Source organism: Amblyomma maculatum, chromosome 4 (assembly GCF_055883805.1).
Source record: "Amblyomma maculatum isolate TAMU_Amacu chromosome 4, ASM5588380v1, whole genome shotgun sequence".
In the NCBI taxonomy this organism is placed as follows: domain Eukaryota; kingdom Metazoa; phylum Arthropoda; class Arachnida; order Ixodida; family Ixodidae; genus Amblyomma; species Amblyomma maculatum.
The window spans coordinates 113,796,737-113,810,728 of NC_139347.1; positions in this window are offsets into that span (position 1 = coordinate 113,796,737).

A 13,992-nucleotide genomic window follows, 5' to 3' on the forward strand; every position below is an offset into this window, starting at 1 on the left:
AAAGTGGTATTGAATAACACAGAGGCTTATAATACAGAACAATACATGAGAGAGTCAAATAAACAAACCACAAATTGTTCACCGGGCACTGTTGCAGTCCGACACCTCGAGAGTCACGATGTGGCCGCCATGCAAGACGAGCGCCGCTCCATCGCAAGTCTGTGGGCTTGCCAGCAACGGGTGATCCGCGGGAGTCCAGCTGTACCACTTGCGAACACGCCGCAATCACTGACTGACTCAAGCGACGCGACCTCAATAAATAGGGCGCACCACGTCTGTCTGTTCCAGCGCGCCGAGGCTCGCGTGCACACACACTTAGCTTCGCTTGTTGAAGCGTTCCCTTTTCCTCCCGTCGAGCCGGGCGTCATAATTGGCCAGGCCCCGTCGAAAAATCTAGATAGGACGAGCACATTCTGGCAGGTTGAGTCACCGTCATCGCAGAGTGATGAGATAGAGGATGACGCCGACACGTACAAGGCTACGCGCTCTCTCGCGCAGAGATGGAGGCTTTTCTAGAAAGGCGTATATACTTCGATGCGGCGCCGCGCGAGCCACGCGCCACGCCGGCCTAATATAAATGTGCGCCGATTTCGTGACAGCCTCCCCTAGGTGAAGGAGGTGAATGCCTGCTTGTGAGTTTTGTTACGTGCGAGCGTCTTCGTGTAATTTTGACTGCCCTTCGTGAGGTCCATACACTACAATTCGATGTTGGTTACCGGGTTCGTGGTTTCATCGTCGTGGTCACGAAAAACGTCCCAATCCGTGATTCTGGCGTTTCCTAGGCACCTTTTCATTTCTCCTTTGGCTGTTGCTATGATAATGGTGAAATGATCACTCCCTAAGGTTCCATTGCGTTTTCCCATTGGAAATTCTCATTGTTGCTTGAGAACGCCAGGTCAGGTGTGGCGTCTCTGCAGGCACTGTTTTATTTTCGTCGTAGTCATGGGGTCGTTGCTAGCTCCTTGTAGTATTTATCTGCGCTTTATGCTGTGCTTTTGCCTTCAGCATAGAGTTTTTGGTATCCCCGAAGGCGTTTTGCCACAATAAAGTCTCCATGGATCAGCAGCGGTGTTTGTCCTGCCATATCTCTTGCTCTTTGAACAGCGCTTTCATTTTGGGTTTCATTTGCTTTGGCGGGCTGTATACGTTTATGATAAAAACACTATTATCCACTGGCTTTTCGGGCATGATTTCTAGTATCGTGTGGGGTACGTCCATTTCTATTATGTTGCTTTTGCCGATTACTGTAATTTATTTATTTTTACTAGGGTAATGGCCTTGCGGGTACAGTCTCCGTCATACATCTCGTCATACATCTTAGGCTCATTTTGGTCCTGGCCCTGTATTCTTGACGGCAATGAAGTCCGGTGTTTTTTCCTGGTGTTTTATTAGGTGTACGAGAGGAGTTCGTTTTCTCGTTAATCCTCTACAGTTCCGTTGTCAAATTTTAGGCTTCCTTTCTTGTTTACCGCTTTGTTTTCACCGTTAGACATTTTGTACTCTTGCTTCCTGTTCGTCGCAATGGATGGGACTATTGCTCATGTGTTCTGACAAGCGTTTGCTGTGCACTTTCTTCGTTGTGGTGGGAAGTTTTCCTTTGACACAGTTATATGTTTCGTCCATGTTATTATAGTCTTTACTGACGTAATATGGTGTTTACTGCGTTTAACTTTGCTCTCACCATCTCCCGATCTAGTTATTTGATTTCTTCTAATTGGTTTTGGGCTACTTTTATGGCTGCCACTTCTGCAGATTCTTTCCCAAGTGAGTACGTTAGGACTTGTTTGCTCTCCGAGAGGGAGGTGCGTTTCTGCGTTTCTTGGCGTTTTTGTTTTAATGCACACATGCATCGCGCCTTTTTTCTTTTGATTTCTGCTTTATCTATCTGTTGCTGGAGGAAGGAGGGAGCAAAGCGCATTCTTTTGCAGTCCTGTCGGAGTGCACAGCTCTGCGCCCGAGAGGTCTGGGAGGGGATTATAGGGGGAATTAAAGTTTGTATGAAAGAGGAGAAAGATAAGGTGGAGAGGAGAGGACATGGGTCTAGACCAGGGTCATTAGGCTGGTTTCCTCGATGAAGGTGAGGAGACCCTGGAGGGCGGCGAGATGGTGGGACGCGGGAAAGAGGAGATGTTGCTGCGTGGAACAAGGCAAGCCTAACTCGCTGAAGGTACTTTGTAAGGAGGCTCTTTGCGTGGGAAAGGAAGGACAGGTGCAGAGGAGATGCTCCAATGTTTCTGGTTGACCGCATCGGGCACAAGATGGGGAGGAAATTCTGCCGTGACGGTGCTTCCTGACCGCAGGACAGCAGGCTCCCACCCGAAGGCGAAGAAGGATTGACCTGTCCTCCCTACTCAGTTTGTTGGGAAGAGGTCTGGGAGGTCTTCCAGAGGCAACTTGGGAGTCCGGATGGAGAGAGAGAATGTTGTTGAATAGGATGTGATGAGAGGCGTCGAATTTGGTGAGGGAGGTGGTGAAGGGGGCATTGAAGTGAGCTGCCTTAGCTGCGAAGTCAGCAGCTTCATTGCCTTCGATTTCGGAATGAGATGGGATCCATTGGAAGTGGATGTCGTGCCCCATGTCAACAAGTGAGTGAAATCTAAGTACAAGGGAGGTGATGCCTTCAGTGAAGACCTTTGTGGTCTTAAGGGGGAGGAGAGCTGCTTTGGAGTCAGTGAGAATCGAGATTGGACGGGAGGGTTGAAGATACGATTACAGTTTTGTTCCTGTAGCTCCTTGACTCTTATATCGCTTTGGGCTAGCCTCTCTTCTAGTTTTGCTGTTCTATTCTCGAGTCACGCTGTCATTAGAATGTGACACAGTGGTTGCACCCATAGAGTTCCTTACACTAACTAGAGGGAAAGCTGAGGGCGCTGCACTTCAGCCACCATGGGTGCGCTAAGAATCATGGGCCGGTGTGCTACTCGTTGCGGGACAGTCGGTTTTTCTCGGGTACGTGGAGTGGCGTTACTGCGATGTTTTTTTCGTTATCATCATCATCTGAAGGTGCGTACATAGACCGCTACAGCCATAGTAGCGAAGGCGCAAAAGCAGACGTCGCCAATAAAGGGTTTCTGTTTCCCGAAATGCCACTAAAAACTTCCTTAAGTGATGGCACAACGACAAATATTTTCATAACATTTTTTTTTATTTCAAAGTTTGCCTATTAAGTGCGAAATATTGGTATTTGTGCTGCTCAAAACTAAGCCAATAGGAGAAAGGGCCATCGCGTATATTGGATAAATCTCACACTGGCATTCTGTTTCTCTCTCTTTTTGTAATTTATAGTCACAATATTGAATCATAGGACATTATTTACGGTAGAACAACGTTTATCATTGCATTAGTTTTGACCAAAAGTTGTAGTTCTGCACTCGGTAGCTCACTGGCACATGATGCTTTGAGCGCCCATGGTGGCTGAACTGGCCGTCTGGAAACTCAATGTAAACGCCCATAGACGGCAGCACAGCTTTCCCTCTAGGTAAGAGTAAGAAACTCTATGGTTGCACCATTACGTTAAATTGGCGAGCTTACCTTGTTCATTGATCCCAGCTCTGGCTTGATGGGATCTTGCCTCGTGTTTTCAGTCGGCAGTTTTTGGAATGCGTCTTTTCATTCTATACCCCTGATAACGTCATAATGTTTCTCATGGTAGGACATACGACACTACAGATGGCGTCAGCATTATTTCTAGGCAAAACATATCAAGGTCCAACATACACCATTGATAACGTCATCATTTATTTCGAGGGACAACATAGTACACCAATGATGACGTTATCATTAATTTCAAGGCACGACATAGTACACCACTGATGACGTCATGATGTATTTCAAGGTGCGACATGCTACACCAATGATGACTTCATCATTTATTTCTAGGTACACCACTGATGACGTCCTCAAACTAAAGCGTTTTGGGCAGACGGACACGATCGAGGACGAGAGCATGAGCCATTAAAGGCTTTCGTCTTGAACTATAGTTGGCAATATTTTAGCACTAGATGGCTAGCTAACAGCGGATACCCTGCAGGTGGTGCTGCGGAGATACTGCAGCTCTACTCTACCGCAGTCCGACAGTTCCCAAGGAAATGACCGCGCGGTGGCGTACCAGGCAGCAGAAAATAGCTGCGCACGGGAAGGGCTCAAAAATCTAGTCTGTACCCACTGCAAGGCGAAGGCTTCTCTCATACTCCTCCAGAACCCGTATTCCGAGTTTGCATCGTTATTGAATGTCGCTATCTCACGTGACCTCGAGTCATCTGATTGGTCTAAATGCCGGAACTGGGTGTTGCCACTACCAAACCGGAAAGTGTGGCAACATCATATTTCTGCGTTTCCACCAATCCGATGACTCGAGGTCACATGAGATTGCGACACTTCGTTTACGACGCAAACTCGGAATACGGGCCCAGGTAACACGTCCTGTGCCAGCTGTATCCATATTTCACTCCTGAAACTTCTCATACTCCCCCTTTCCCTCTTTTTCTTAGACTACCATCCCTGCTACGCTTTTCTTGCTTTGGAATCCCATTTGTAACACATATCGTCTATTGGTTATTGTCTCTTCGGACTATATTCTTCTTCTTCCTTGATATTTGGCACATACCCACAAAGGGGGATTGGCCAGGGTTCAGTGTGGACTGCCAAATCTCCTACACAAACTGAATTACTGTAATAAAATAATTGACAACTAAACAAAAACAAAAGATTTAAGATCACAAAAGTTATGGAATGAAAAAATATGAAGCAAAAATTTGGAGTTTTGTAAATTTGGAATGCAATTAGCAAGGAAATCTGGCCGTAGCTGTGATGCAGTTATGTAAGTACTGACAAATTTGAGGCAACGCAAATCCTTTCGCACTCGCACCGAAGGAGAGTGGAAGCGGGACCGATAACGTAAATCCCAAGCGTGCAATTGGATTTTCTAAATGCACCCTCCTCTGATGTGAAAACCTTCGGCAAGCGAGAAGGAAGTGATCAATATTTTCAATTTCACCGCAAGCCTCACAAAGGTTTGTGGGGCTGATCCCGCATCTACATAAATAAAGATTTAAGCGAGGAATCCTGCATCTCAGGAGAGTCATCGTAACCTCACACTGCCGTGATTTGCATGCTCGAACTTTCCACGAGTATATGAGATGCTGGTATTCGGCTGTAGATAGCAAAGATCCATTGCATGTAGCGGCTAGGTATTGATATCGCTGGAAGCGGGACATTCCAAAAATGATGATATTAGGGATGGTACATGGAACAGGTGCCTCAAGAGCTGATTTAGCCAGGAAATCTGCCGCTTCGTTGTGGAAAATACCGCTGTGTCCGGGAACCCAGATGAAGCGTATTTCTTTCACCCACCCCGGTATGAAATACTTTAGTGAGCGGCTCAACAGAGCATCCCGTGCTGACTCCAGTGACAACAAGACAGAAAGAGAGTCTGATAGAAAAATTATTTTTGATTGACTGCAGGGAACTTTTAGTAGCGCTAGCCCAATTGCCATAAACTCTGCTAGAAATATCGGTGTGTAATCCGGGACACGCACCGAAAAACTCCAGGAAAGAGACTCTGAAAAAATTCCAACCGCAGCTTTGTGCGCAATCACAGACGCATCAGTGGCAATTACAGTGTGATCAGGGAACTTTTCAAGGTGTTCACATAGGAGACTGGATATTAGACTTGAGGGCAAGTGCTTCACATTAAATGGAAATATAGAATCATAATTTATATCCACAAAGGACGTTGAGCAACCAATAGGACATATAGAAGTAAGGTCCACACCAATGTTTGTTAAAATGCTTTGCGTATAAACAACCTGGGGCTTGCAGACCCTTGGCCACTGGTGAGTGAGAAAGAGTGCGGGGTTTGACATAAAAATAGGTATAGCCACACCGGGAGTAGTCTCAAATAATCGCAAGAATGATCTGACAGTTAGAAGGTGGAAACGGGAGTTAAGGTCCGGAATGCAGGCCTCCAAGTACAGAACAGTGGTAGAGACTGACTGTGGAAGGCCTAGGCAGAGGCGCAGCGCCCGTCTTTCTAAAAGCAGCAAAGGATGCAGCTTATATTTTGGACACCCAGAAAAAAGAATGCAGCCAAATTCCAGAATCGGTCTCACATAGGCTTTGTACAAAAGTAGAAGAGTATCTCGACGCATACAAAATTTCCTGTTACTTATCCGTGTCAGTCTACTAAGGGCACGTTCACCTTTCCGAACATTAGACTTGATGTGAAGCCTCCAGTCCATACTAGCATCATACGTAATGCCTAAATACCGCACAGATTCCACTTGAGGTATGACATCTGATTGGTAGTTTAACGAAACATATAAGGGGTTTACGGTTTTAAAAACTAGCACACTACTTTTGGACACATTTAAAACTAATTTAATTTTGTCCAACCAGACCTCAAGTGCATTTAGGTAAGCTCGTAGTGAACGATATAGGTCATGAATATCTTTTGCCGAGGTGAAGAATGCTAAGTCATCTGCATATACATATACAGTGACATCAGGATGAACGGGAATATCGCACATTAATATATGAAAAAGGAGTGGGGAGAGCACAGAGCCCTGAGGCACCCCTCTTGTCTGTGCATAGGTGTCTGAGGTTAATGTGCCATCAGTGCAAAAGAATTCTCGTCCGTTCAAAAATTCCCTGATCCACGCATAAATGTAGAACTGAGGACGTAATAATGACAACTTGTTTAGTAGAATGGAATGTTCAATGCTGTCATAGGCCTTAGCAATATCGAGCGTCACTAACGATGATACCTCCTTGTTGTACATTGCAAGGCGAATCCTGCTTTCTAAATCTACATGTGCAGACCATATTGAGCATCCATTGCGGAAACCAATCTGGGAAGAACTCAAAGCATTAACCTCTGAGATATGCTTTGAGAGGCGGCCATGCACAATTCTTTCTATTAATTTAACTAGATTCGAAGTCAAAGCTATCGGCCGAATGTTTTCAACATGAAATCCTTTACCAGGGTCTTTCAAGAGGAATATAATTTTCGCCACTTTCCAGATGTGCGGCAGCCATGCAGATTCTAATGATTCATTAACCAGATCCAGGAGATCCTGAGTGAAATCATTTGCTAAAATTTTGACCATACCTACCGTAACCCCGTCCCAACCTGGAGCCGAGTTTCTCATGGAAGAAATCACAGATGGTAGTTCTGACCTATCAACCTCAACATACTCTGAGCAGGAAATGGGAGCGTGCAAGGGAACTCTGCACTGCTCCTGGAAACGTAATGCTAGTCCTTGCGCAATTTGTTCTAACTCATCCTTTGCCTCCTGGGGGGCAACACTACTGAACTTAATGACTGTGAAAGGTGCGAGTTTCTATATCGTTCCATGAAACGATACAAAGCCTTCCTGTGCTTAGGGTTTGACAAAGAAGTATTTAAATTTTCGTTGTACTCGTCCTTTGCCTGCGCTATGGCTCTTTTGAATGAAGACAAACAAAATTTGTAGTTTATCCAGTTTACTAGGCTCTGGTTATAAGAAAAGCTTTTCCATGCTGCTTTTCTACGGCGGAAGGCTTTCTCACACGCGTCATTCCACCATGGGGATGGCGACTTATTGTTTACTGTAGACCGGACAGTGAACTGGGAATCTACAGTAGCATTCGCAATTGAGGAAAATACCTTTTGTGCTTTGTCGGTCCTACATGAACAAAGGTTTGATTTGAGGGAGGAGCATAGCGAAGCTGCATATCTCGTGTTGTGCTCATCATGATGGTAAATGTTATTGGAAAGTGGTCGCTGGACGTACCACTATCTACTGTGAACCATCCTCCTATACCTATCCCGCCTGCTGCCAGGGATAAATCGATGACAGATTGCGAATTTCCGCGCATGAAGGTTATAGCCCGAGAATTGCAGCAGCGCACAGCATTTGCCGACATCCACGTCCATAACAGCTGTCCACATGCGTCGGAGTAGTTATCCCAAAGAGTACGGTGCGAGTTAAAATCACCTGCAATAACTACCCTATTAGAATTTGTAAGTAATCTGTCAAAATTGTCTGTTCTACGTACACCTGTGGGGCAGTAGACGTTAGCGACTGTGACAGGGCCACAATGCGGCAATGTGATATCTACAGCCAAAATCTCACACTCAGGATTCATTATTGTTTTGCTTATTTTTGCCCGGTGACATAATTTTGACGATATCAAAGTTAATAAACCACCGCCCCTACCGTTTACACGATCGGCGCGGAAAACATGGTATTTCTTTAAGGTAAATGACTTTGCGGGGGAGAGCCAAGTTTCTTGCAAAAGCACTATGTCTGGCTTATGTGTTGAAAGGAGAAGGTATAAATCTAATAGTGAAGATGCAATAGAGCGACAATTCCACTGCAGAACTTGTACACCTGCCATGATTACTTATCTAAAATTGAGGCCGCAACAGCCTCTTTTAACACATCGGTTTGCTGTAAAACTTTGGAAGGCCCTTTTTTAGTTTTGGTCTGGGAAATGGAGGACTTAGAGGGTGAGCTAGAAGCACGGCGCTTTTGAGTAGGGCATGCCATTTCAACATCATTAGAGCAAATACCTTTGCGAGAAATGCATACAGGGACACTGTCGGTTGGGTGCACTTGAGGCAGCACTAGAGGAGAATCTGCATTTAAACTTTCAGTACAGGTTTGAGATGAAATAGATGCTGGAGTCGGCACAGGTTGAGGTGGGCAAAGTGACTGGCGACCAACAATACTAGACAATGCTTCAGTAAAGCTGGTAAGCATACGGTCAACCACGACGGACAGGGCTTTTTCAACCGTTTTCACAATTGCGGTAGACAACGTGGTCTCAAAGTCTGGAGTAGAAGGGCGCACACAGCTGGCATAAGTGTGCCTTTTCCGATCAAGAAGGGCATAAGCATCTGCTCGAGAGCAACGATTCTGTTGAATTAATTCTAGTAACGATTGCTCCTGAGATCGTTTCTCACAACTGGGGTCATCAGCCGAGTGCTCGTTGCTACACAGACAACAGCTATGTCTTGCAGCGGTACAGCTATTAGAAGAGTGTCCTTCCCCACACAGCCTGCATCTTGTCGCAGACTTACGCGCTCGTCCACTGTGTCCAAATCGCCAACAGTTGGTACATTGAAGGGGGCGAGGACGTAGCGGGTCAATGCGATAAATAATTGGCCAAATTTTTAACTCAGATGGACACATGAGACCGGCAAAGGTTGTTATAACTGACTCTGTAGCAACACACGCCCCGGCCACTATGCGAGAGCAGCGATACACTGAAAGAACACCAGCTCTTGCGTCCTGAAATTCCTCTAAAATTTCTTGAGCAGTAGATGCAGGATCCACTCCACGCACAATACCCCTAGTGCAAGCCAGCTGTTCAGGAATAAAGGCTTTGACAGGAATCGATGTAAAAGAACTGCAGCGTAGCAGATCTGACACACAATTAATGTTTGCAGATTTGCAAACTATACCTCTTCTCCCGAAAGGTCGCACCTCAGAGATATCAAGGTAGTGATCCGTCAGACTTTTGAGTTGCTGCTGAATAGTTTTCGGATTTTTCCTTTTCAGCATTCCATCGCCTATCGGTATGAGTGCGACAGGAATCACATCGACACCATTTTTTGCAAATTATTCCAGAGGCAAGCTTTCATTCGGCAGGCTGGAGAACCAATCTGCCGAGCCCCCTCCCGGGGAGGTGAAAGACATGCCTGTGCGCAAGGTAATGACACCTTTACATTACCAAATCCTATAAAGCTAGCCTGAACCCTGATCAAAACCCCCTTGAACGTGGAAAGGCCTCACCACGAAGAAGCACCAGGCACCGAACACCTTGAGGACTCCCAGGACAGCTTTTGAGTAGTCTTCTTCTGGCTGTAGCTAGCACAGGATCCCCACGACGATCACGACGAGAAAGTCTCTGAGAAAGTCTTTACTCTTCAAATCTCGGCGGCGGGTCGGTTGTTGACAGCGTCGCCATTGCATGTCTCGTCCATGCGTATTTCTTCTTCCTTGCCAATGAAATGTCATCAACGGTGGCTGTTCCTGGCCATACGGGGCTGGGACGATAGGTCAGCGCCGCTTGCGGCGGTGGCCAGTCAGCTACCAATTTTTATCTGTTGTAGGCCGGCATTGCACCCTCCACTGCTTCGGTGGTGAACGACAGCTGTTGTTGCGGCGAGCGTCTTTCTCTCCCTCTTCTTTTTCTTTTTGCTGTATTTTTTCTTTTCTCCGCACGAGGCAGCGGAGGTGGCTCAGCTACAGAGCCAGTAGCAGGCCCGTGCATTTTCTTTTTCTTCTTCCCACAGCCACAACAACAACAACAGCAACAACAGTTATTGATTACATCCACTCAGCACGCTTGCTGTCTCTTATCGTTGCACCTGCCATTTTCCATTCCACAGCTCTGTGTGTTGCCAACTTAAGTAGAACCATTTTCGTTAGCCTCTACGTTTCAGCTCCATAGGTAAGTACCGGTAAGATACAATAGTTATTTACTTTTCTCTTGAGTGATGCCGGTAAGCTGCTAGTCATGACCTGCGAGTATTTTCCAAATGCCCTCCATCCTAATATTATTCTCCTAGTTATTTCCCCTCAGTGGTGTGGATCTGCGCCTATTACCTGTCACAAGTAGACATCCGCTTACCGCGTCTGGTCTTCGCCACCTGTTGTAAACTGCTGTTCGCTTCCGAGCCCGTTCAACATTACCTTACTTTTCTGCATATTAATTGCTACGCCTACTTTTCTGCATTTCGTGCCAAGATCACTAATCATTGCTTTAATTTGTCCTTTGACGTACATAGAGAGGCAACATCAACAACGAATCGCAAATTAATACGGTATTCTCCATCATACTTTATCCCTAACTGCTCCCATTCCAAGCTTGTGAATACTTTCTCTAATTAGGCCGTGAACAGTACCAGGGAGATCGTCTGTCAGTGCCTAACGATTTTTTATTAGATTTTTGTTTCCTTTTCTTTATGAAATATTATGTTTGCTGTGCAGCAGCTATAGATGTGCCAGTATTTTCATACACCGTATACACCCTGATTTCGCAATGCCTGCATGATTGCTGAGAATATGACTGAGTCAAATACTTTCTCGTAATCACTGAGTGATATGTACAAAGGCTAGGTATATTGTGAGCATTTTTCTGTGATTTGAATGATAATAATGATATGATCGGTGATGGAGCACCCTTTCCGAAAACCTGCTTGATCCTTTGGCTGAATGAATGGTTGGCCTGATTCTATTAGCGATTACCTTCGTAAACCGTTGTACGGAACGCAACGGTAAGCTGACTGGTCTGTAATTTTACAAGCCCTTAGTGTCTCCTTTTTTATGATTTAAAATAATGTTAGCGTTTTTTCCGAGATTTCTGTACCGTCGATGGCATCAGGCATCGTGAGGGGGGGTTAAACGCAACCAGAATCATTTTCCAATGGTGGCCTGTCTTGAGCCAGAGATTCTCAGCACCCTCTACTGCGTCAGAGATCTGCCCGCTATGGTGCTAAGTTGTTCAGTTGTTCCACAACAGCTAGGGACTGAAGGCCAGTGATTAATTCAGGTCGTGATAAGTTGGGGCCAATTACTACGCCAGGTTGTCAAATTTTGTACTGGTGAAGTAGTGCGTTTCCGAAGATGTTCACCGGCATCAGGTTGCACACCAAACCTGTTTATGAAATTCCATCAACACAGGGATTTGTTTTCTATTCTTTTAATCCTGTGGAGAATTGCGTGATACCGGAATTCGAGCCACACTCTAACGCGCGAGGCGGATGTTCTACCTCTACGCCATCGCTGCATCTTTGCGTACTATGACATAATTCTAACCTTTATGTAGAGCTTGAAGCTATAACATTTCTAACCCCGTATTTAGCGCTGGGTCGCAGGAAACTTTGGAGCGCATTGCTTCAGCATGTTGCTACCGAGGTCAGAAATGTGCGCCACGAGTGATCTGTGCACAAAAGGACAGAGGGATGCACTACAGAAAGCGTGCTTTATCGTTTGTGACACGCACACCAGATTTCCATAGAGATATAATGCTGCTTTCACACTTTCACTGCAGTTGAAAATTGATGCTTTGAGTACAGAAAAGCACACTGTTGGTTCATGACAAGTAGAAAATGACCTGTGCGTCCATGCTGTCATCTTGGTTTCAAGCGAAAAAAAAATCAATAGTGGAATTGTTCTGATTAGCGCGGAGGATGAAAGTACGGGTCAAAAGCGATGGACCGCACGTGTACCCTAGCAAAACAACTGTTTTATCAGACAGCGAATAACAAAGGCGCCTGCGAGCGCGCGGGATTGGTTTGACTCATGGTTGGCTTTATTCTTTTTGGTTTTCGAGCAGACACGCCTGCTCAATACTCGAAAATGTAATTTAGGTCCTGGCATTTCTGCTATGGCCTAAGATAAACTACCAGAGTTCATTATTGACATCAATATCCTAATCTAGACAAAATAAAAAGTACAGCTGCCAAAAAGAATAGGTTGACAAGTTGCGGGTAACCACTGGTATATCGCAAAACATCGCTAAGGTAGAGCAAGAAGAATGTGTTAGGAATATAAACAATAATATTTTTTGCAACCGCTGAATAAGCGCACGTTTCTTAAGTCCTTTACGCATCTGCAGGAATGACAGAAAATTCAAGAATTCGACGTTTAAAGCCTTTGTGCTTTTGATATATTTCTGCAAGTTACAGCCTATTACAGCATCACCATTATTGTTTGGGTCTGCGTAGGCGCTACCATTTCATCGTTCACTAAGTAAGGGGATATTTTTTTAGATAATAAAGTGAATTCTATTATATCAATATAAACACCCCAATTCTATCATGCAATAATAGAATATAATCAATATCCAGGTATTGTCGCGAGCAAGGACAGATTTCTTCAAGAACTCCATTCTTAATGATTACCATAAATACCCACTCACATTGTGTGCACTTCTTTATTTTAATGCATCACCATATATTTGACCCGCCGTATAGCTGAAGAGTTGAGACGAATGAATTGGGCGCGAACTTCGAAGGAATTCCTTCCAAAACAAAGCTTCACGGCGTAGTAGCGACATGACTACATGTCATGCATCATAAACTGCAACAGTTCGTTTCTCTGTTTTTTCTAAACTTTTCATCTTTTCTACATTGATCAAAATCAGTGCCATTCCCAAGTATTTGGCAGGTACTGGGCTCGGTCCCCTATGCCATTGCGTATCCACCGGTTCTTCAATGGGTACCGGACGTTTTCCGACCATGGCGTTGTGCGCTTCTAGGATAAAATGCTGAATAAAGCATCACCGGTCAGACCGCGTCTCCCACGATGAAAAATCTATCGGCGTGACCCCGAAATCTATTTTGTGCGGTAAATCCTAGTGAACCAATTGAAGAATGCCAGACCACTATCTAATGATACCTGACACAACAGTTTTAGGTCTATGTTTACGAAATGCAAATGTACGTCTATACTTTCACCTTAAAGCCGACCTGAAGATACGCGTTTCAGGAGAATTTGTATGCGAGAAAAACAAATTATAATGATTTAGCATTAATATGCGGAGGATGGAGGCTTGCATTCTGAAAAAGCTTTGTTCTTGTTTCCAGCCACCACTTCGTCTTTCAATATTGAATCTGTGTAGGATACATTTTAGCTTATAATTATGGCATGCTGCTCTTGGCCCTAATAAAAATAACGGACAATCTTTCTGGTACGGGCAATCGCAATTTCTCTGAAGTGGAAAGAAAAAGTCTAGATAGCCGCTTAAAGTTGACGAAATTAAATATGCCCTATTTTTTTTTACTTTCTTCGGTTCTTGCTAAGCTACCGTTAACTAAACGGCTGGTCGATGTTTGCAAGACAGCGTCAAGAAAAGCATGGCATCGTGTCCCGCTTGAAGTACAGCATTATGTACAGCGAAATCAGAGGGCAAACAACCCGTATGTAAAAGTGCTGGAAGATATATATATATATATATATAGTGGCTGCACAGCATCCATAGTTCTGCATAAAGAAAGTA